Source organism: Diabrotica undecimpunctata, chromosome 5 (genome assembly GCF_040954645.1).
Source record: "Diabrotica undecimpunctata isolate CICGRU chromosome 5, icDiaUnde3, whole genome shotgun sequence".
NCBI classification, from domain to species: Eukaryota; Metazoa; Arthropoda; class Insecta; order Coleoptera; family Chrysomelidae; genus Diabrotica; species Diabrotica undecimpunctata.
In genome coordinates this window covers 68,484,858-68,511,221 of record NC_092807.1, presented here as the reverse complement: position 1 = coordinate 68,511,221, position 26,364 = coordinate 68,484,858, and the positions used below count along the sequence as shown (strand labels likewise).

The 26,364-nt window shown below is 34.9% G+C and overlaps 1 protein-coding gene across 4 annotated transcripts in view; it reads left to right on the top strand.

Annotated features, from left to right (window-relative positions):
- The window catches only part of LOC140441371 (transmembrane protein 209), a 322,551-nt gene that overhangs the window by 105,592 nt on the left and 190,595 nt on the right, over positions 1 to 26,364 (top strand). The window lies entirely within an intron of this gene.

Below are 26,364 nucleotides of genomic sequence, written 5' to 3'. Positions count from 1 at the left end.
AACAAAACAACAATTAACCCAAACACTATTGCCTCACATCTGGTATCGACATCTAGGGCCCCGAAAGACAAGCCACACACAATCAAGGTAAAACGAGAGCTCAAAACTTTAAAATTCCAATCTGCAGAAACCGAATACTCTCGCCCTTTCACTTGCGAAGAAGTCACTATAGCTCTCAAGGATGTAAATCCAGGTAAAGCTCCAGGTTTTGACAATATTCATCCCGAATTCTTAATTAACAGCGGCAAATATGCGAGAGAATGGATGGCCCACTTTTTCACAGATATTATGAAGACCGGTACCATACCACAGGAACTTAAACGCTCAAAGATTATTGCCATATTAAAACCAGAGAAGCCAAATGATAACAACCCTAAGAACTACAGACCAATAGCCCTACTATCGGCAAAGTTCAAGCTACTAGAACGACTTATCTATAACAGAATTAGTCCAAAGCTACTTGAATCAACACCGGTTGATCAGGCAGGTTTCCGACCGAAAAGAAGCTGCGCAGATCAGGTTCTTTCACTTACCACATTTATTGAGCCAGGGTTCCAAAGAAAACTTAAAACTGCAGCCTCATTCATAGATCTAACAGCGGCCTGCGATACAGTGTGGAGAGAAGGCATGATATACAAGCTCCTCCGTACAATCTCCTGTAAATTCACCGCTCGAATAATCAACAGCATGTTAGCCGACCGAACGATTCAAGTAGTCATGGGAACCGACATCAGCACTCCAAGAAAACTGAAGAATGGACTGCCTCGGGGATCTGTCTTAGCTCCTCTTCTCTTTAGCCTGTACATCGCTGATATACCAGAAACCAGATCAAGGAAGTTTGGTTATGCCGACGACTGGGTCCTTGCAACAAGTTGTAAGTCATTTGAACAAACAGAAGAAATCCTTACGGCAGACTTACACACAGTGGGAAAGTATATCCGTAAATGGAGGCTCCAACCAAACGCTACCAAAACAGAGGTTTCCAGTTTTCATCTAAATAACAAGCTTGCAGGAAGAACACTGAACATCCAATTCGAAAACTTACTTACTTACTAGCCAACGCCCACCCTTGGCATGTTAGCCATTTGGTGGCGCGCTGACCAGTATAGACGAGCCGTTTTCAGGGCTGGGCACTCTGGAAGGTGAGCAGCATCCATCTGGGGCTGATCACATAGTGGACAGTTGTCATTTTCGCGGACGCCGATGCGATGTAGATGGGAGGCCAGCTAGTCATGCCCCGTAGTTGTTCTGAACATGGCTGCACTAATGGGTCTCGGCAAGTTGCGAGGGATTGGTGACTCTATTAGGTGGGCCCAAGATTTTCCAGCACCGGCTTGTATTTGCTGCTCTTTTATCTTCGCTTTGATTCCTCTTCTAATGGTGGACTTTGCTGATGTATACGATTGGAAGCTAGGGGGCTGTGGAAGAGTAGTGCCTTCTTTTGCAAGTTCATCCGCCGCTTCATTTCGTTCAACACCGACATGACTAGGGATCCATTGTAGAGTAATCAGCCACCCTTTTTCCATCAAGTTCGATAGTTGGACGCGGCAAAATATTGTTTTGGCACAGTCGGTGTATCGATTTGTCGACAGGGCGAGGATTGCGGCTTGGCAATCGATGAAGACCAACTTTTTGGGGGTGTTGGAAATTCCGTCGTAGTTGGTGAGAGGGTCATCCACAGCTATAGAGCCTTTGAAGAACGTTGAGACATATCCTGCTCCTGTTCTTCCCGATTTCGGCATCGAGGCTCCATCGCAGTAGATGTGGAGCCACTCATGTGCTGGGTACTTGGTGTGTATCGTCTCTAGGACGGCTTTCCTTAGGGCAATGTCTGACGATAAGTGCTTCGGGTCGTTATGGTTTTCAAGCAGTAATTCTGTGTTTGGTAGACAGCGGGCTAGTGTGGTTTGCGCTGGGAAGGGGGCGCCTTTCGACAGGACAATGTGGTATTTTTCCATGATTTGGTTTGTTACTGTAAGCGGAGTGGTTTGTGTTTTAAGACGTGAGGCTGCTTGTCTATATTCGTCCGATTTTTGTGGAAGTATTCGTATTTGCCTTTCCCAGAAGGTTAACGCGTGTTGCTCTCTGCGGCATTGTATTGGTTCAATACCGGTCTAGGCTTCCATTGATGTAATCGGTGTTGATTTTGGAGCACCGGTGATGACGCGAAGGGCAGTGTTCTGGGCGACTTCAAGCTTGGAGGTGGTGTTTGTACCCGCAGTTATTGTAGCTTCACTCCCATATTCTAATATCGGCGCTAATATAAAGCGCTAAAGTGGCGCCCCACTTTGTTGCTGTGAGACGTTTGAGCAGTCGACATCTCTTTGTGGCTTTCTCTGCAATGTCGTCGATTTGAGGTTTCCACGTCATTTTCTTATCTATGTACACCCCCAAGTATTTTGTTACGTCCTGTCTTTCCAGATCAACTCCTTTATACGTCAGCTTGACAGCAGTCTGTTTTGTTGAAAGGCTAAGTACTTGATATACGGTTTTGGTTGTACTGACTGTTAGGCAGTTTTTATCCGTCCATTTTTCTAGATTTTTCAGAGCCTGGTTCATTACTCCCTTGAGCGCTCTCAGACTGCTACTTGATGCCCATATTAGGAGGTCATCAGCATACAGGAGGGCTTCCACACCAGGTGTCTTTCTAATCATTTCGAGCACATCGTTTATCATTAAGTTGAACAATTGACAGCTGATGACTGCTCCTTGTGGCAGCCCTTGTCTTTGCAGTCTGAATTTGGAACAGTCGTTATGAAATTTGACTCTCTGATACCTTTCCCCGAGAAAGGATTTTATCCAATTGAATAGTTTGCCGTCAACTCCGGACTTCGCTATCTTGTGTAACAGCAAACCTCTCCATACTGTGTCGTATGCAGCTTTGAGGTCTACTAGCACTGCTACTGTTGACATCTTACGGTGGAAAGCATCCTTGACTTTTTGGGCAAAATCGACTACATGATCCATGGTGTTCCTGTGTTTCCTGAAGCCAGCTTGAGCGTCATCAATCAGTTCAAGATGGGTTAAGGCTCGGTTTAGTCTGCCCAGAACCATTTTTTCGGCTACTTTGCATAAGGAGCTTGTGAGGGATATTGGCCGGTAGCTATCAGTCAGGCTCGGGTCTTTTCCTTTCTTTAAGGTAGGTATGACCCCGCTCTTTATCCACTGACTTGGGACTCTTGAATTCCATGTTAGGTTAATCAAATTCAGAATGGTGCCTTTGGCTGCGGCTCCCATATATTTAAGCATTTCCGGGTAAAACTCGTCAATCCCTGCTGCCTTTTTCGTTTTTGTGTCAGAGAGAGCCGCTTCCAGCTCCAACATCGAGAAATCTTCTGAACAGATGTCGTTTATACTTTTGCTCATCCGCCGGGGATGAAATAACGCAATAGTCTTGCTCTCTCCCTCTTATTTATTTTAATATTACTCACTTTAGTGTAGTGCTTACAGAGTTCGTTTGCTATATCGGCATGTGTAGTGAGTTCTGTAGCCATGCCTCTCATTGGCATTTGCTGTTGCTTGTTTCCATCATTGTTTAGCGTAGTAACGAACCTGTGCGCTTTGACGCCGTCTTTTCGGAAATCGAGCTTAGCAAGAAAGGATTTGAAAGCTTCTCTTTTACCTGACTTAATGGCTTGAGTTAGGCCGCTTGCCTCTTTCGAAGCTCTATACAATCGTTCATTTGCCTGGATTTTTCAGCTTTTCCTCTAGCTTTATTTCTGGCAGCTTTCAATTTGGATAGCGTTGGGGACCAGAAAGTCTTATACCCTTTAATTTGACCTCGCGGTATGCACTCTTTTGCACATTTAAGTATGGCTTCACTTACTTTCTTTGTTACTTCTTCTGGTTCGTGTAGTGTTAGTTGAGTTAGGACTTCATTTGTGCATTCCCTGTACTTTTTCCAATCCGTCTTTTTAAAATTCCAGCGCGGGGCGCGATTTTGGGCTTTTGTGTCCTTTGCCAGTTTGCATGTCACTAGCAGAGCGCGGTGACACAGCCTGCTGCGTCGTCCAGGAGGGTTACACTGATCTTCCCTGTGATGTGTGAGTGCGTTACGACAAGATCGGGCCTTGTTTGACTTCCTGTAAACGATAAGAACGTAGGTGGGGTGTTCACTACATCGAGATAGTTGGTATCCAGGAAGTCCTCGAGGTGTTTCCCAACGTTGGTGATTCTAGAGTAGCCCCATCTCGTGGATGGAATATTGAAATCTCCAATTATGATGGTACTTGGCTGGATTTGTTGCTCCAATTCGAAAACACCACACTCGCTTACAATAAAACACCAAAGTACCTTGGGGTGACTCTTGACAGAACCCCATCTTTCAAAAACAGCGGAAAAACTTAAATCCAGAAACAACATCATCCAGAAGCTGTGCGGCACAACATGGGGAGCATTGGCTTCCACCATGCGATCATCCGCCCTGGGCCTTGTTTTCTCAACCGCAGAATACTGCTCTTCAGCCTGGCTTAACAGCCCACATATACACAAGGTAGATGTCCAATTGAACAGTACAATGAGAATGATTGTTGGTGTTATTAAATCCACCCCTACGCAATGGATCCTAGTACTGAGCCACATTCCACCACCCAAACTACGGCGCATACACTCCCTCACTAGTGAGTCCAAAAAGATACTTAGTAACGAGTTCCTGCCAATTCATCAAGATATAGATGCTGCCAACGGTAACCGTTTACGCTCCAGACAACCGCCAATAAAAACAGCACAGATTGCTGTAGAAAATGAGTTCAACTTAACGACCACTTGAACTCGAGAATGGATGGAACAACAAAATAGCAGCTTAGCCTGCATCACACAAAAACCACCAGGTTTTGACTTACCACGCAACGCATGGACTATGCTGAACCGAATCAGAACCCAACATGGCAGATGCGGTTACATGATGTACAAATGGGGTAAACGACCATCCCCACTCTGTGACTGCGGACAACCCCAAACCATCTGTCACATTACAGAACAGTGTCCCACAAGATCCTATCAAGGCAGGTCAGAGGATTTCCTAATGGCGACTCCAGAGTCGATAGAATATATAAATCAGTTAGATGTTCGTTTGTAAACATATATGTAATGTTTTTATACAAAATATATTTAAATTTAAATGTAAATGTGTCAAGTGCCATACGATAAATAAATAAATTTCTAATATCGATACCTTTTTGCCATAACATCGTAAGTGACAAATTTATGGAAAACAGTTTTATTGAAGCATCGTATCTATCAAGCCGCCAGACACCTCCCAGCAAAATTATCGTAAGGTATAATAGCATAGTCTTGGAGAAAAAACCGAATTTGCTGTAACGTAAGTCACATAAAAATGTGAACAAATCTATTTTGTAGTTGTGAAAACATCGCATGGTCACTAAAACATCGTAAGGTGCAAGTCACGTGGTACAAAAATTGCTACTTACGATGCAGCGAAGTGCGTTACGATCTATTAGTGTACTGTGTATAGCCGCAGAGTCAGAACGTAAATACCACAAAATAATTGTTTCGGTTATTATTTATGAAGTTTAGTTAAAAATGTAGTTCAAAATCAAAATTTTCTCAACAGTTTTTTTTTTAATTATAGAGGTTTCTTAGTAACTGTATTGGTGTGATAGGTAATGGTTGTTCTAGATTTATTTCATCTCAAGTGAATCGTAATCCTATCTTTTTGTATTATTTTGTAATGAGTATTATAAGGTACTACAAGTTCCATATTTTTCGTACAAGGTGTCTTACCTCGGTTGACACATTTTTGGTGAATATAGGATGTTTTATCTCACGCGTAATATTGCGTAAGATTGAATAATACATGATAAATTCCGTACCGATCGAGCTATCGGACGGCCACACCGTTAATCACACCTGGCCAAAAAAGAAAAAAATAAAAGACAAGAAAACTGGAGACCACATTTGGCGCACTTATAATTCAAAATAATATAACTTTTATAAGTAATATTTTAAAGTCGACAAACACGATAAAATATTCTTTTATTTCAGATTATCGCCATGAGTAGTAGATCTAGACATCTAGTAAGATAAGCTCTTAGTTCTCAAGGAACATAAGAATCAAATGCCATACCGTCTTTGGTAACCACTCGGTCTGAGTCTTCACATGAGTTGGAGTCACTCTCACTATATGTGGGTGACTAACTTTGATAGCGAATTATTTGAAATATCTTCAGTTTCGTATGATGTAAAAGACTCAGCATCTTTGTATGTATCAAGCGAATTCGAAGAGATTCCACTGGTATCACAGAAGTCCTTAGACACCATTATAGACTCAACCACATGATCTAGAACCAGTATTTCTTCACAAGTTGGTTAAATCTCGAACTTGAAAGATTTACAATCTTAAGACGCGATCGTAATTAGTTTAGATGAACCTATAATTTACCATATCACTGCCGACGGAACAGAAATAAAATCCAAATGTAATGTGCCAAGTTCTTAAGTTGATGATAACCTTTACCAGAACCAGCTAGTAGTTTCAACACGACCCTCTGTGAAACTCGTTGACTATGACTCTTCCAGTAGCGAAAATGATCAAAATAGTCGTACCTGTAATACAGCTAAACGTTTTCGTCGCCACTCTTCAGAATATTCATTTGAAGAAAATATTAGCAATGGTGACAGCAACTTGCCTGACAATAAAGAAGATGCAATGGGAAAACCTTGTTTTAGAATGGGAAAACCTTGTTTTAGGAAACAGAAAAAACCGTGCAAAAAGGCAATAAGGAAAAGTAATCACAAGTTCGGTGCCAAAAAGTCTGTTAGAGAGAATCCTTGCAGTATTAAATGCCCAAACAGTGTATTTCAAAATTTCCAGAGATAGTGAGAGAACATGTTTTCGAATTTTATTGGGGCTTGGGAAGCCTACAAAGGCAACGAGACTGGCTGCTTTCATGCATAAAAGATGTTGAAATAAAACGTCGAAAACAAGAGGCTGGAAGAAGCAGAAGACAATGTTCGTACAAGTATATCATTAGGTGGAATGATGTGGAACACGAGGTGTGCCAACAATTTTTATTGAAAACCTTGGATATTTCACAAATAACTTTGAGATATACGAAAGAAAACTCTACGTCAGCCTCATTTTCCAAAATAGATTAGAGAGGTGTGCATGTTCCCTATAAAAAGACTGGGAAAGAGCAGAAGCAGAATGTTTTAGATTTTATCACGTTGCAATATAATTCCTCTCAGGTTTCAAAATTAATATACGCTAATGAAAACGTCAGCTACGCCAGATAAGCTAGCAGAATCCGATGAGAAAGACGAAAGCAATGAAGGGCCCCAAGATTAGATTTTTGCTGACTTGCTATGATTCACATTTATTATAGCACATGCAATAACATTAGATATTATGACTATTTGCAAGTTTATGACTAAAGCGATTTGTTGTTCAGTTAAATGACAATTGTACTTTTTACTTTATACAAATAAATTACCTTAAATAAACGATTTTTGGTATTTTTTTATATATTATTTATGTTACTTTAAGGGGCTGTGTCTAAACATACTTTTTATCGTAAGTGCTGAGCTAACGATAACAATCACAATGTGAAATTATTTCTGAATTTACCAAAATTATCGTAAGTGTTGGACTTGTATAAAACTACAGTAGCAAAATTATTTTTGATGCTTCCAAAGTAACGTAAGTCCAATTACAAAAAAACTGAAATTATTTTGAAGAAAAATCATTACTTTACTTCAAACACTCATCATAATACGTCCGGATGCCAATTTTCACTTCAATTTGACATTTCTTAACACGTTTATTGAAAAAACTTCCGTACTGTAAAATTTACTAAACGATACTTACGATGTTATGGCAAAAAGGTATCGATATACAAATTAAAATAACATCCCATTGTTCTACTGAATAACCCAATGTCTTTAATGCCTTTTTAAAGTCTTTTTTAATTGAAGTAGAGAATTTTTTTAATTCGAATGAGGTTTCATTATTTGTATGTGGATATTCATTTAACTTATCAATGTGAATGCGTGCAACTTTTTGCGTTCATATGTTTCACCTAATAAATGCCATGCAAGATACTGTGTACTCACGTGGTGTTTTTATGTATGTATATTGGTTTCTGGTTACCTTTGCCTCTAAATCATGAATTTTGGTTTTACTTTTATAATTGTGTATGTGTGAATATCGACTTTCTTCGATTCCCAATATGTGATAATATATTTTCTTCGATTCCCAATATGTGATAATATATTTCCTTTATAACTTCTAAAATGTGTTTTGCCGTAAAATGGCGCTCATTGTGTTTTATCTGTAAAAATCCATTAGTTCGTCTCAAAGACCATGGTTTATATTGGATCGCCGCAGTTCGGTATGAAATTAAATCCGTACGATTTAAGTGGACTGTATATTTTTATATTTTAGAGATAATACTACATCCTTACAAATCAAAACTTAAAAACTATGAACTGTCCCTTTTGCTCGACATCATGGATCTGTCTCCCCCGGTTGACACTTGCTCACGAGTCGGCGCGTAGATGCCGCGCACAGAGTCGGCTCAGCTACACTGTTTACCCCCTACATTTTATTTATGACTGTTTAGTGAAATGTGTTGCATAAACGAGACACAGATCAATTTTCTCAATGTCTAGTATTGCTTGCAACTCGATTTGATGTAACAGTCCATTTGCGTTCCACGCCATTATTCGGAGATCCTTACTTATTAGTATTTAATTTCTCTATTAAAACTCTGTAATGATCGCTATTGGCTGTCTTAATTTTTATAACTTCACTGTTTATAATTTGCGTAGTGAAGGTAATACCAGCCTCAATCAGGAGCTTGCTTAGGTCAACAGCATTTTGAAAACCTCCTACTACAACCGGAGGTGGTGGTTTTGGTTTTTCAATTTGGGTTTCTGCACTTGATTGGAGAGGGAGGAGATAATGAGATATCCATTTTTGTTAGTGTTGATGTACTTCCCGCTATGGGATTTTACCATCGACTTTCGTAGAATTGAATTGAATTGACAACTAGGATATAACATGTCTTTATTGTATGACTTTCGGATTTACAGTACCATTTTTCAACGACTGTTATGTATTAGGCGGACATACAAACTTCTCGTTGCGCGGTTGCCACGTCTGTCTTTAAATACAAATAAAACTGTCTTTAACAGTTAGTTTTCCTGTTTTCGTTTCTTATTCAGTCCATTTCATGCGCTAAATCTTCTTCATCGATGCAGTATTCAAGTTTATCTGCTTTTAATTGTATAGGAAGTAAACTAAGAAAAGGAACTATACAGGGAGATTGGTTTGCCTCGAGAAAAATCAATTGCATGTGCGGATGATTTTTATCGTTTGCAAAGGCGGGGATTTGCTGTAGTTCTAAAATAGGTAAAAAATAAAATAAATATTTGTATGCAAAATACCACGAGAATACTATCCTTGTACAGCCTGTATGACGTTCAGAAACATCACCAGCTTCTTGACATCTCAACCACAAACGATTAATGACACTACTGTTCGTGTGGAGGAGCTCAGCAACGTCCCTTGCTGACTACTGCCAGCTTGAAGCATCCGGATAGCACGCCACTGCGTTTCGCGATTTAAATGATGTCTCTCCATTACTGGTAATTGCAAAACTAAATAAAAATCCACATAAACATCGAAAATCAAGTACCAATAAAGAAATATTACTTTATATCTTATAGACAAAAAACGCACATTAAAGTTTTGTTAAATTTTTTATAGCCATTCTTATCAGTATTACCGTCCAAGCGGGTATAATATTCGACAAAACAACAACAAAGATTAAAAATATTATTTTGATGTATATTATATATATATATATATATATATATATATATATATATATATATATATATATATATATATATTGAAATGATATAGAATATAGGAGAAAGAAAAATAGTGATTAAAACTAATTTATAAGTTATATACTAGAGAATTTTATAAAAATTATTTATATGAGGGTATTCTTAAGAAATTAGCATATAATTAGTGTAAAAAGTTTTATTTTAATAATTATAATATTGTAAATATATTTAAGTGAGCCATGTGATTAGGCAACCAAATATACCTACTCGGAATAAATGACAGTTAGAGAAATTAATAATTGCGAATGTGAAATAGGGTTAAATGTTAGTTTAAAATGTTTAGTTTACATATAGTCACTGATTTAAGTTTATATTCTGATCTGAAAAGCCTAAATGTCAACAAAATTCTCGATAGAAAAGTAAAGAATTCTCTAGATCACAGAATATGGCCTGTTTGCGAAATGGACTATTCCAGAAGATTCAGATATGTAGGAAATGGAACAAATCGAATAAGATTTCTTGCCAGATGGTTCTGGAACATTGAAAAGGGTATAAATACTCGGTGATTTGGATTGAAGATGGCCAGTCAGTTAGTAAGAAAGTTAGTTACAGTTATGAAATCAGTATAAAGTCAGTCGGTCCTATTTTCAAGATAGTTCAAGATATAATACAGTCAATCAGTTGGTGAAATGTTCAATATAGTGAGTTCAATGAATATTAAGAAACAAAATAAAGAAAATATTATTGAAGATTAAAAATTATGTTATGTATAAATGGCGATTGGATAATTTAAGGAAGTATTAATTGAAAATTAAAATTATATAATATATTTGGTGATTGGATATTGGTATATTGAAAAGAAGAATAAATATAAATGCTGTTAAGAAGAAAAATATTTTAAATTGGTGGAAGCTGATAATTGGAAAAAGTAATTTCACAAAAACAAGGATAACCGAGGCTGAGAACGAAGACATTGAGTGGTGATTAAAATCTTTATTTTGGAGAACATTTTCATTTAGGCATTCAGTGAAAGAAAGGTACAAAATTTTGTTAATATAATTTAGTTAGTATCATAAGAATTTCAATTTTAAAGATAGTTTGTTTAAAATTTACATTATCTATATAATTTAATTAGTTTCATAAGAATTTTAATTTAAAGATAGTTTATTTTAAATTTTACATTGGTTATGTTAGATATATGTGTGTTTCATAATATATATAATAAAGATAATTTCAAAAAGTGCTTACAAACTAATTCTTTGAGAACCGCGATAAAAACCCTATATATATTATTAAAAACACTCATTGCTCATCATTCACAAATAATACATCATCACAATATATATATATATATATATATATATATATATATATATATATATATATATATATATATATATATATTGTTATGATTGTTTATTTTGACTTTAATCTTAGTTTATTGAGCCAATAAAAAAATTTGTTATCAAAAGTACAATAAACTCCTTATATTACCTGTGTTCGATGGATTCAAAGATTTTCTAGTTGTCTTTTATCGGGATAGAGAAGAAGGATAAGAATAAAAAAAAATTATTATTACAAAAATTTACGTTTCTTTATTTTTGTATGAACGAATAAAACAGTTATTAAATTCTGTCGTTATCTTATCAATCAGCATACAAGATAATAAATCAAATTTTTATAATAATAAGATTATAAAGCTACATACATTTATATTACGTGAAAACCAATTTTACTTAAAATTTTCTTTACGTGAAACAAGAAACAACAAAACTTTAAACTTTTGATTAGCCTAACAAAACCTCAGTTCTTAAATTTGAATGCTAATGACAATGATGTCAAACCGATCCTTCACAGATATAAAATTCAATTGTACAAACACTTACAGCTTATTTTCTTCTTGAGTTGTATGTTGGAACATACCCAGAAAAGTCCAGTCTCCTCAACGATGTGATCTCTCCTCTTTGGCATCTCGGCTCCTTCTTAACGTCTCTGCAAACCTCCTGCAGACTACACAAAAAACACCTGATTCACTTCTCCAAACTCAGCTACTTATTTATGACACCAGGACCTCCTTTTGTCAACTTGATGCCGTAAGAATACTTTCACATATACTTTATAAAATGCCCACGGTAGATACAAGGACCTCTTTTATTCTACTTGTTATCTCCTTCTGCAAACTATTCACTTCTTTTCGTTACGCCGGTATCCAAACTCACGAACCACACCCTATCTTGAGACAAACGACTGTTTCCTTTCGATGACCAAAATATCACTAAATTCTCCGGTCTCATGATCGGCTCACAAATTCCCATTTAAAACGACCGTCCAATCAAACGCTCAAATTGTATTTACCATGATTTTGGAAAAGCCTAATTTCGGTTTCAGAGAAAAACTAAATAGCTTACTTTAAAATTGGTTTTGTCAATACACCATTTATACATATTTCAAAAGATTAGAATATGGTCATTTAATACTCGACTATACAAACAATGAAAAGATTAACTTACAGGTAAAATGTCTTCTAATTCTAAACAAAGGATTTTTGATAATTTTGTTTGAAAGGAAAAAGGTCGTTTGCCAAACAAATTTCTATTCTTATCTACACTAAATCTTATCTTAAATTACTATATACAATTTGTTTATATTGATATCTTAAAATTTTATTTCGATGGATTTTTTTATTTATTTTTCTTTGGTTGGGAAAGAAGAAACATAATATATATATATATATATATATATATATATATATATATATATATATATATATTGGATTTGAAATTTCCGCGGGAGCTATATGTGGTTTCTGTTGTTTTCCGGATTTGATTTCACGTTAAGTAGTTTTGGTTTTTTGAAAAACCATTGTTTCGGCGACATTTATCGCCGCTGAGAACTGATCAGTTCTCCTGAAACATCAAGAAGACGGAGAACTAATCTGACTTGACAATGACAAGTGTGACCTTGCCGAATCGTCGCCAAAACAATGGTTTTTCAAAAAACCAAAACTACTTAACGCGGAGTCCAACCCGGAAAACAACTAAGTTTCTGTATGAAATGTCCTGTGGTTCGCAGCGCCAGAAATGTTTCTTCAACGTTAAGTTTCCCAAAAAAAATCTTTATTTCGAAATTAAAAGTTTACAATTTTGAGAAATACTACAAACTACTACATTTAATGATTTAAACTTGACTATTGAAACATAATAATTACAATAATAATAAAAATATTGATTTCTTTCTTTTTATAACATCGGAATCTGCTGATTCTTAATAGTAGGGGAGCTTATGGCTACATTTCTTCCCCCTCCATTGGTTGGGACTTCGTCCTCAAAGTTTTGGTTACTTCGGCTATCAGCTCGTCCAATATCTGGATCTTTGCAGGGTGCAATTTTTCTCCAAATAGGATTTTGGAAATTCGTTTTCTTTTCCTAATTAGGAAGATTATAGGAAAGCTAAAATAGTTAAAAATATTATAACAGAAGTGGTGCTCAGTCTTATTGATAATCGGGGTAGTACGTCTATGGTACCTAGTGGTTGGATTTGGCCATGTGTCTCTGGGATTGTTAATTTTTCGATTTTCATCTTATGTTTTGATATTAATTTTATTGGAACAATTTTTGGAATGGAAATGTCTTGTGACGTCTTTTTATTAAATTTGATACCTTCAATCATTATTGGTACATCTGTCGTCAAGCGGCTGGTTGAATTAATTTCTATCTGCTAGATTCTCATCGGGTGAACTATTCCTAATAATATGACTTTGCTGGTATCTTGGAAAAAGTTCACTGTGATTAATGTCTTTGTGCAATTATCTACATTGGGTATGTTACATTTGGATTATACATAGTTGGAACAAACTATGCTATCGCCTTGTCCTATACAAGTGTCGAACCATTTATTATTTGTATAGTAGCTTGCAGGTGGCAGAATCATAACATGATCTTTGTTTGGAATGAGGTAGATTTTATAGGTAGTGTAAGGAATTTCATGGAGTATAGGGATTTTAATTATTATGAGCATTGTATTTGAAGTTACACAAACTAAAGTTTTTGTTAACTCTATAAGTTCATAAGGGTGTTCATTACTATCGGGGATTGAATTTCTGGGATAAATTTTGAGAAGGTTTTCTTTAAGGTCTATTATTTCATTTAAAGTGAATAATTCTATATTAGAGATATTAAGTTCAGATAACACAGTCACAATAAGTTTCATTAGAAATTCGTTTATATTTTGGAGATTTGTTATCTCATTGTATAGAATGATATAGCTGTCGAAATTAGCTGATAATTTGTTAAGTGCAGATATGAGAATTGAATTATCAGAATTTAGTTTTTCTAAAAGTTTATCGAATCTCGTGTTAAAAGAGTTTCTATAAGATATTTGTTTATTAAATTTTTTAATAATTTCATTTTGTTTATTTTCTTAAGAGATTATGTGTGATTTTAATAAGTCTAAGTCAGAGTCGTCTGGATTTCCAGTCACGTATTTGATGGCTGGACCTAGAAAATTAAAAAGTCCACGTTTCTGTTTTCGCGTAATCTTGTGTAGATCGTCTTTTGTTTGTTCTTGTATATGAGTGGATTGGGACTACAGTAGCGAGAGAGGTGCATTTTTGAAGTGATCTCTGAAATAGCTTGTCGGACTAGCGTCAATAGTGTCGGATAGTTTGTCTAGTGGAATGTGAAGAAAGTGTCTGTGTTAGTGGGAGATTTCTCTTGATTTGACTATCTCTTCGGCATAGTAACCGTTATTCGGAATCTCCTGAATACTGAGTGGATGGACCAGGGCGAGGATTGTCCTGTGAAAAATTTGGGTCTTGAGTAGGTTTGTCTACATGTTTTCGTATTCGTTTTACATATTTAAGCTGAGTGCTTGTTAAATTTTGTTTATCTGTTTTACCGATAATTTTTGTTTTGTCTTGTGTTTCTGGATGGATAGTGGAGAAAGGGGCTTGGTTCTTAGAAACATATGGGATTGTGTGAGGTCTATTTCCGGAATATCTTCGGCATTTTCGTTTTGTCTATCTAAAAGTTGTTGTCTTTTTTTATTTTGTTTATTATATAGTTCTGCAATAAAGGGTTGGAGTTTTTCTTTATGTCTTTAATTATATGTTCCGTATATCGGAAGATCAAAGTCGAAATGTGTTTCTTCTGCATAGGGTCCGTACAGAATTAAGAAAGGGGAATAATCTGTGGAACTGTGGATTGATTGATTGTAAATGAGAATGGCATGTGTTAGAATGTCATCTAACGAATCATTTGCAACAAAATTCCCCTTTAAATATAAAATGCCGTTATTCGAGAATTGTGGCGATTTCCCATCGAAGAGCCGAGAAGGTCGCTCATACTGGTTTTATTCGGCCTGCTTCTGGAAATTTCGAATCGTGGGGGACTCATCAGAATTCAGGTTGGCAAACAGGTTTTTCAACTGAGCGGCGAAATCACTAGAATAGAAAAGAATTAGAAACAATATATTTACAGTTTTATGCGCCATAATATTTATCGTAATAATATTTAGAAATTCTTTAATGACTGCGGAATTGAATTCGATGCCGCTGTCGCACACAATCTTTTTTGGATAATTGTGGTGCGAAAAGTAGTGTCTCAATTAATTTAGTATGGAAATGGAAGTTTTGTCGGTGAGCTTATAGCATTGACCGTATTTGGAAAAAGAATCTATTATTGTGAGATACAGGTTTTTATTACAGTGGAATAAATCGATATGTAATATATCAAAAGATTTTTGACCTAACAACGGTCCTAATTGGGGAAGTTTGTAAAGAGGTCATTCGTATTTATTTTTTAGGCAAATTTCGCATTTATTGATAAAATTAGAAATAGTTGTCTGCATTGAGGGCCAATAAAATTTTTGTTTTAAGTGTTTGTAAGTTTCAATTATTCCGTTGTGGTTTTCTACGTGATATTTCTTTATGCATTCTATTTGTTGGTTTTCTTCTTCTATGTCCTGAAGTAGTATATCACTAAGAGACAAAATTAGAAGCACCGAGATAAGACGTAGATCGAAGATTAGAGATATTGTGGAAGAAATTGCAAAAATGAAATGGCGCTGGGCAGGTCACGTAGCCCGATATAATGACAACAGGTGGACACGGAGAATTCTAGAATGGAGACCAAGGACGACAACAAGAAGCACGGGAAGACCTCAAAAAAGATGGGTAGATGACATAAGAACAGTGACAGGCAAACAGTGGATTAGATTAGCGCAAGATAGAGAAAGATGGAAGCAATTGGGAGAGACCTACATTCAGGAGTGGATGGAAAATGGTTGACAAAGAAGAGAGTATATTGCAAAATATTGCTTTGACTGTGGAATTTATTTTTTCTTAAAAAAAAAGTTACAGATAAAAGGTCTAAATTCGTGAGGGATTGTTATTGCAAATTTTTGGTTTGGTCTAAGGATATTTTGAAAGGTATTTGCTATTTCTGTTTTCCAATTATTTGTCAAAGTGACAGTGTAACGGTGTTAGTTAAAAATTCTTTTGTATTTTATTTCAAAATTATTTGACTCTGGTTTGAAAATAATTTGGTTTGAGGATAAATTAATTGGTTCAGGTGAAATCTCTATTCCAGTGATAGGGTTCTCAACTGATGTATGTTGTGTGTTAGTACTGTTTTGTAAGTTCTCAAAATCGGCAAGGAAATCGTCAATGTCGAAATTGTCGGGTGGTTCAGCATATTCTGAACTCGAGCTTAGGGCATTTATTTGGACTCGACTAAGAGCATCAGCAACTTGATTCTCTTTGCCTTTTTTATATTTAACTTCAAAATCATATTCTTCTAGTTTAAGTCTCCATCGGGCTAATCTAGAAGTGGGGTCTTTAATTTTGTAGATCCATACGAGAGGATTGTGATCTGATTCTACAGTGAATTTTTGGTTGTATAAATACATACGGAAGTTTCGAAACACAATTCAGATTTCTGCTTTAATCTGAACCTTCTATAAATGCAAGGTATAACAGACGTTGATAAAGATGTTAATAGAGACATGGGGAATCTAAAATTTGCATTCCACGACATGTCTCCTCAACTAAGCAGAAATCGTTAGCGAATTAGTTTCTTGTACTCATACAGAGTAGATCCGAATAAAATGAAAAAGACAGTAAAGATTCCATTTCACGTACAAATCGTCTATGTATCTGTTTATACGTATTTCGCTTTAATAAAGCTCATCAGAACAGTTATTCATAGGCGTTCTCAACGTGAAAAATAGATCTTTTCTGTCTTTGGGAAGCAACGATAAAATGGCTTCGAAACGGACGCAATAGCGATATCTGATATTAAATCCGTAAAATAGTTTCGAAACACAATTCAGATTTCTGCTTTAATCTGAACCTTCTATAAATGCAAGGTATAACAGACGTTGATAAAGATGTTAATAGAGACATGGGGAATCTAAAATTTGCATTCCACGACATGTCTCCTCAACTAAGCAGAAATCGTTAGCGAATTAGTTTCTTGTACTCATACAGAGTAGATCCGAATAAAATGAAAAAGACAGTAAAGATTCCATTTCACGTACAAATCGTCTATGTATCTGTTTATACGTATTTCGCTTTAATAAAGCTCATCAGAACAGTTATTCATAGGCGTTCTCAACGTGAAAAATAGATCTTTTCTGTCTTTGGGAAGCAACGATAAAATGGCTTCGAAACGGACGCAATAGCGACATCTGATATTAAATCTGTAAAATAGTTTCGAAACACAATTCAGATTTCTGCTTTAATCTGAACCTTCTATAAATGCAAGGTATAACAGACGTTGATAAAGATGTTAATAGAGACATGGGGAATCTAAAATTTGCATTCCACGACATGTCTCCTCAACTAAGCAGAAATCCTTAGCGAATTGGTTTCTTGTACTCATACAGAGTAGATCCGAATAAAATGAAAAAGACAGTAAAGATTCCATTTCACGTACAAATCGTCTATGTATCTGTTTATACGTATTTCGCTTTAATAAAGCTCATCAGAACAGTTATTCATAGGCGTTCTCAACGTGAAAAATAGATCTTTTCTGTCTTTGGGAAGCAACGATAAAATGGCTTCGAAACGGACGCAATAGCGACATCTGATATTAAATTCGTAAAATAGTTTCGAAACACAATTCAGATTTCTGCTTTAATCTGAACCTCATCATTTTATTCGAATCTACTCTGTATGAGTACAAGAAACCAATTCGCTAACGATTTCTGCTTAGTTGAGGAGACATGTCGTGGAATGCAAATTTTAGATTCCCCATGTCTCTATTAACATCTTTATCAACGTCTGTTATACCTTGCATTTATAGAAGGTTCAGATTAAAGCAGAAATCTGAATTGTGTTTCGAAACTATTTTACGGATTTAATATCAGATGTCGCTATTGCGTCCGTTTCGAAGCCATTTTATCGTTGCTTCCCAAAGACAGAAAAGATCTATTTTTCACGTTGAGAACACCTATGAATAACTGTTCTGATGAGATTTATTAAAGCGAAATACGTATAAACAGATACATAGACGATTTGTACGTGAAATGGAATCTTTACTGTCTTTTTCATTTCATACATACGGAAGTGTTTACAGGAATCTAGTATGGCTAAAAGTTCTTTTTCAATAGTGGAGTAGTTTTGTTCTGCAGAATTAAAAGTTCGAGAATAGTAGGCAATAGGGTGGTTGTTTTGAGATAATACTGATATTAGAGGCGTTTGTAGTCAGTACAAAAGGCTTTTCGAAGTCTGGGTATTGTAAAACTGAGGAATTAGTTAACAATTGTTTGCATTTTGCAAAACATTCTAAATAATTTGGATTAGTAGGATCAATAGTTGCTCCTTTTCGAGTACATCTCGAAAATGGGGATGTTATTTTCGCAAAGTTGGGTATGAATCTTCGGTAGTAACCGATGAAACCAAGAAATGATTTAATTTCTTTTACTGTTTTTGGTAGAGAGTATTTTTGTATAGCTTCGATATTTGCTGGGTTAGGTTCAATTCCTTCGGTTGTCACTACGTGACTTAAGAAAGAAACTTCTGTCGTGAGGAACTCGGATTTGTCTAACTGAATTTTTAAATTATTTTTTCTGAAAGTGTCAAAAATAGTAGCAATATGAACTAAGTGTTCTTGCAGTGACTTGGAAAAAACAATGACATCGTCCATGTAGACGAAGCAAAACTTATGAATAAAGGGCCTAAGAATATTGTCCATTAACCTTTCGAATGTTGCTGGGCTATTCTTTAAACCAAAGGGCATACTTAAAAATTCAAAGCGACCATGCGGAACTGAAAAGGCTGTTTTCCAAATAGAATCCGGATGAACTTCAATCTGATGGTAACCTTAAGCTAAATCTAATGTTGTGAAATAACGGGCTTTTCCTAAGTTATCCAGTATCTCATCTATCTGAGGAAGTGGGTAACGATCACTTTCAGTATGATCATTGAGCTTCCTGTAGTCAATTACTAATCTAAATTTTTTCTGACCTGAGGCATCTGCTTTTTTTGGTACTATTCAAACTGGAGCTGAGTACGGTGAAATTGACGGTCGAATTATCTTATTATCTAATAAATTATTTATTTGTTTTTGATTTCTTCCTGCATTGCTTTGGGATGCCGAAATCCCTTTACATAAATTGGATTTTCATCCTTCGTTTTGATTTCGTGTCTAACAGCTGACGTGAAAGTTAAATTTTTGTTTTCATCGTAAAATACATCCTTATTTTTCGTACAAAGATTTATAATTTTATACTTTTCTTCGTTGTTTAACTGCGAAGTTCGTATATTATTTTCATTAAAATGTGTGGGAATTTGTGCTATATCATAATTACAGAAGTTCTCAACTTCAATTCTCTATTAAATTTCATAGGCGTCGGTAATTCGATAGACTCGATGAAACCGTTTTTTGCAACGTGAATAGAATGTGGAATTTTGATACCTGGAAAGTGTATTTCACGCAATAAAACTTCGCCGTTATTTATGTTTACGGGAATTTTCTGATATAATGTTTGGAATGGAATGCTTACGTGAGGATTCTCAAAGGTTAAAATATGAGTCGCATAATTGATAGTGGCATGGAATCTCTTTAAATCGTATTTTCCAAGTAGGATATCAAAGTGCTGACTAAAGTCGGCGATTTTTACGTCGAATGTGTGTGGGATTCCATATTCCATAAATAGTGGCGTCCTAATATTTAATTCATGCTTGGAAATAATTTTCATTGACGTTAGCGAAAAAGGTTTTCGATAAATATGTTTTTTATCAAATAGTTTGAGAGCTCGCGGGTTTATAATTGAATGGGAACCTCCGGTGTCGATCAAAACGCGTAGATGTATTTGGGTGTGACGAAGCAGGGTAACCCAGGGGAACTTTCTATATTATGTAGGTTTGTACAGGGGGTGGATGATCGTCTAACGGGGTGGCTTGAAAATCCTGATGATTTTCATCATGCAAATCGGGCTCTTGTTCGAATTCATAATTTTCGAAATATTGGGTATCATACGAGTTTATGTTAAAATTGTGGCTTCTATTAGTTGTAATTGTCATGGGCTGATGGTTTCTGGTTGTGGTAGTTTGAATACCGCTCATTGGAGTGGCAAAATTTGGTTGGGGTCGAGGAGCTTTATATTCATTTAATCTTTGTTGGGTATTTTTCGGAACATTGTTTCGTTGGAAGGATTGATTTTGTTCGTAAGAACTGAAATTTTGTCTCTGAAGAAAATTGTAGTTCTGTTGAGGAGTGAAGTTAAAGTTGGGCTCTGTGTTGTGGAAAGGTGTGTTGTGAGTGGAAGGTCTCACATAATTTGAATGCGTGGGTTGGAAGTTTGTGGATCTTTGATTATTCGCAGATTGATAGGGTTTATTTTTCATCGGGAACTTTTTGTTTTGTTGGCTCTTAGGGAAGTTCATGTATTGTTGCTGATTTTTGTGATTATCGTATGCAATACACTTTTGAAGGGCTTCCTCTAGGGATTTAATTCAAAATGCGATAAGTATTCGCAATAAGGCTCATTGATTCCAGTACAGAAGGTCTTGAGGGCAATGTTTTTAAAGTATGGAGTGTGGAGTTGTTACTGTTGCGGGATTGTCGTTTAGGGTGATGTGTTGGAGTAAGTCATTCAGATTTGTAGTTATTCTTTGATGATAATTGTCATAGGATTCACTATGTTTTTGGACGGTGGTGGATAATTGTGTTACTAATATACCTTCAGAACGTCTGTCTCCGTATTTAGTTAATAAGGCTGGACGAATCTCTGTCCAATTGGTTTTATTAGAATAGTTTAAGACATTTCTAGGTTCTCCTTTAATTCGAGATACGATATGGGAATTTAAGATAAACTCTTGGGACGGATTTAAATCTTGGGTGCCTAAGAAAACTATTAAATTATCTACTGCTTTAATAAAGGTGGAGAGGTTGTCTCCAGAAGAGAATTCGGGCAGAGTTGAGCAAAGGCTAGCAATATCGCTATTGGTCATCGGCATTTTGGAATGTAATTTAGATGCAGGCTTGGATTTAGAGGTTTGTAGATTTATTTTTATTTTTAAATTCAAATTATCGAATAGTAAACTTAAATTTTCGATACTATTTTGGGAAATATCATTCAATGTACTTATAAAATATATGCAAACATGTAAAAATATAAATACAAATATATATAAAAAATTCGTTGAAGTAAAAATATTTTTAATAATATAAATTCAATAAACAATAAATAATAAAGTCAATGTAAATGTTTAAAAATTCAATAAAAATAATAAATGCTCATAAACAATGGTAAAGAAAGGAAAAACTTACGCAAGGATGATCGTGTTTGATTTCCAATACATTTTTCTCTTTTACCAGGTTCTTCAGGATTTTATCAAACTAATGTAGACCAGGAAACGACCAAGTTTCTGTATGAAATATCCTGTGGTTCGCAGCGCCAGAAATGTTTCTTCAACGTTAAGTTTCCCAAAAAAAATCTTTATTTCGAAATTAAAAGTTTACAATTTTGAGAAATACTACAAACTACTACATTTAATGATTTAAACTTGACTATTGAAACATAATAATTACAATAATAATAAAAATATTGATTTCTTCCTTTTTATAACATCGGAATATGCTGATTCTTAATAGTAGGGGAGCTTATGGCTACATTTCTATATATATATATATATATATATATATATATATATATATATATATATATATATATATATATATATATATATATATATATATATGTAAATACTTTTTTCTTTTTGGGTGTGGTAGTCAATAAAAACAGAGCTTTGCTAAGGCGTACTATTTATTCTGAATCCAAGCTTTCGGTGGTTTTTTGCCACCTTTATCAAGGTCTACAAAGAAAATTACTATGTTGTAACAATTTGAATGGTGCCAAAAAAAGGCTATAAAAAACTATAAAAAAACTTACCCGAATGTAAGATTCGTGGCATAAACAACAACGTTAAATAACATGATAATACTGAAGTTGCAACTAAACTTAAAAAAGTTACTGTTAAAAAAACACTTTAAAAATTACTAAATACGTTAAAAGTTAAAAACAAAATGAAGGACGACATGTTAAAACAGTCGTCGCTGCAGGCTTGATTTCAGTCACATTTCACGAGCAGAAAGAGAAAGTGGGTGGACAATTATTGTTTAAATAGTTAGGAGAAAATACAAAAAACAACTTTGAAAATAACGTCTCACAAAATACTGTTTATGAATTTTGAGTACTACCAACTGTATTACCAACTTAAAAATAAGCGGGAAATTAAAAATGTTATTTATAACATAAGCAATCGAAAGAAAATAGTATTTAGTAAATAGGTTTAGAAAAAATAATAACTCAAACAAAACAAAACTAAATTAGTAACTGAAGTTTGATCACAAGTATTCAAATAATACTGAAATTTTAAAAAAAGAAAAGAAACAAAGAAAACTCTGAGATGCAAAATAGCTCAGTCAAAAGTCAATATAAAATTGTAAATTTTGCTAAGATTCTGGATCTCAGATCTCTTATTAAGATTGTTATTATCACTCTTGCTGATATGTACCATCTCTAAGAAAGTTCTCTTAAATTTATTTTTCTCTCTGGCTAATATTTTTACATTGTTGAAATCTATCTTATGGTCTAGATCGATAGTATGCTCTGCCAAAGCACAAGTAGGTTTGTTTAATCTACAATCACTCTTATGAGAAATAATACGGCTAGACAGATTCCTTCCAGTTTCACCAATGTACGTGGATGGACATTAGTATAGAAAACCCATATGTAGCAATAGATTCATAAGCTACCACTCTCACCATCCTCCTAGGATGAAAACTAATTTAGTCCTAGCGATGAAAGAACGTGTCAAAAGGTTATCTCATCCGGATTATCTCCAACATGATCTCAACCTCTTACGTAATATTTTTGTTGAAAATTCATATCCTCTAAGACTGATTAATAAATTAATTTTTAATGTTCCCTTTGTTAATAGAAACAACAGACTTACTATGTCACAATCAGTGCCCTCAGCACAAAATAATTCTGCTCCAACAAGTGTGTATTTTTATGCCCTTCCATATATTCCAAAACTAACCGTTGAACTCACTAAGATTTTTAAAGACTTTAAGAATATCAAAATAGCTAACAAGAACATCAAAACCATACGTCAGCTGTATAGCAAAATAAAACAACCCCTAACCACTCTAGAGACTACAGATGTTGTTTATTGCATTCAATGTACTGAATTGGTGAAACTGGAAGGAATCTGTCTAGCCGTATTATTTCTCATAAGAGTGATTGTAGATTAAACAAACCTACTTGTGCTTTGGCAGAGCATACTATCGATCTAGACCATAAGATAGATTTCAACAATGTAAAAATATTAGCCAGAGAGAAAAATAAATTTAAGAGAACTTTCTTAGAGATGGTACATATCAGCAAGAGTGATAATAACAATCTTAATAAGAGATCTGAGATCCAGAATCTTAGCAAAATTTACAATTTTATATTGACTTTTGACTGAGCTATTTTGCATCTCAGAGTTTTCTTTGTTTCTTTTCTTTTTTTAAAATTTCAGTATTATTTGAATACTTGTGATCAAACTTCAGTTACTAATTTAGTTTTGTTTTGTTTGAGTTATTATTTTTTCTAAACCTATTTACTAAATACTATTTTCTTTCGATTGCTTATGTTATAAATAACATTTTTAATTTCCCGCTTATTTTTAAGTTGGTAATACAGTTGGTAGTACTCAAAATTCATAAACAGTATTTTGTGAGACGTTATTTTCAAAGTTGTTTTTTGTATTTTCTCCTAACTATTTAAACAATAATTGTCCACCCACTTTCTCTTTCTGCTCGTGAAATGTGACTGAAATCAAGCCTGCAGCGACGACTGTTTTAACATGTCGTCCTTCATTTTGTTTTTAACTTTTAACGTATTTAGTAATTTTTAAAGTGTTTTTTTAACAGTAACTTTTTTAAGTTTAGTTGCAACTTCAGTATTATCATGTTATTTAACGTTGTTGTTTATGCCACGAATCTTACACTCGGGTAAGTTTTTTTATAGTTTTTTATAGCCTTTTTTTGGCACCATTCAAAGGAGAAGTTTCTCCTATATAAACTTTATCACAGTCTGAGCAAGGTATTTGATACACTACTTTAGAACTTTCCTTAGTTGTTAGAGGATCTTTAGTTTTAGTGTATAAATGTGCTATGGTTTTAACATTTCTAGTGGCAATTTTTATGTTTTCTAATCCTTTAAATAATTTAAGAAGTTTTGGTGTTAAGAATGGAATATAAGGTAAAGATCCAAAAGTTTGTGGTGTTGTTGGTATTAAGGTGTTAACTGTCAGGCTATTATTTATTTCTAGGTTTGCCATTTTTACTGTGATTTGTTTTTTATTGTTGGTATTGCCGATCAATGTGATGGAGGCTGGAGAGTTTGCAGTACTAAAAATTAATTTATTGAGTAAGCCTACGGAATAAGAGTTTTCCATTAGTATGGTTCTTAGTCTCTTTAAACTTTGTTCCCTATATGTTGGATGAGTTATTCTAATTACTCTGCTTTTTAGCCCCAAAATTAAGTTTATTTTCATTTTTGTAGGATGTTCAGAATAGTAATTTATGAATCTATTGCTAGAAATTGGTTTTAGACCTCAGTTATTTTGTCATTGGGTACAGCTAGGATTAAATCATCTACAAAACGTTTAACAAATGGAATATGAAAAGGTATTATTTTTAAACATTCTAGTAAAAGGGCAGTACGGGTTCTGGCTATTTTCACATGTTAAATCCCATAAGAAATCGCTAAGGTCCATTCTACTCGTTTTTGGCTCATTTCGTGGTGGGGGTAAAACGGCTCATCGGATCGTGACGTGTGAGGTATTGTTGGAAAGGGGAGGAGGTAAATAATACGTTGAAGTAAAAAACAAAGATGGTGGCATTGCCAAAAGGACACTAAGCCTGTAACGTCTAAACGTCTCAACGTACAACAACGTGCAAGGTATAGATAAAAAGGGAAGGGGCCATTAAATACGTAGACTCAGAAAAAAAACATGGCGGTGTATTACCAAAAGGACACTAAGCTTGTAACGTCTAAACGGCTCAACGTTCAACAATGTGCAAGGTATCCTACAAATAGACACAGAAAAGCTAAAAGTCGATAAAGAAAAATATGCTAGCAAATTAAAAACCGCCCAAGCACTGAACCTAGAACAACTCAGCGTTAATAAAATTAACTCAGTTATAACAAAAGAACTATTGAATGCTAGCTCAGAAGTAGCAACCTGCCATAACAACAAAAATTCCAAAATAAGTGCAGAATCGAAGAATAAGCTGAAACAACGAAAAGAGCTCCTATCACTAAACAAAAGAAATACCACAGAATACAAAGAACTTAATCGAGCCATACGAAAACAGATAAAAGACGATATTAAAAAACATCAACAAGAACATGTAGAAAGAGTGATAGAGAAAAATCGAAGTCTGAAATATACCAAACCGAAATTAGGAAAGAAAAATATTATAACTATGAAAAATCAACAAGGCAACTAGAAACAAGCAAAGCTCAGATATCAAACATAGTTGAAAACTTCTTACCGAGTTATACCGCTCAAGAAACGATCCCCCCCCCCCCGACTCTTCAAAGCAAAATCTGAAAAGACAAATAACAAACGCAAATTCTGAAGTAATGCCCGAAATAAGCGAAGTAGAAATAGAAAATGCAATTAAAGAATTGAAAAGAAATAAAGCACCGGGTAGTGATGGAATTCTGGCAGAAATGTTGAAAGAAGGCGGAGAAGAAGTCATCAGGTACCTAAAAATACTTTTTAATAAATGCCTATTTGAAGGAAACATATCAAAGGAATGGAATACTGCTAACACAATATTAATACACAAAAAAGGGGACAATACAGATCTGAAAAATTATCGTCCAATATCACTACTATCACAACTTTATAAAACATTTACAAAAATAATTACAAATAGATTGACAACAAAGTTCGATGTAGATATCAACCAGTAGAGCAAGCCGGATTTAGAAAAGGGTTCAGTACATGTGACCATCTTCACACACTAAAGGTCCTAATAGAAA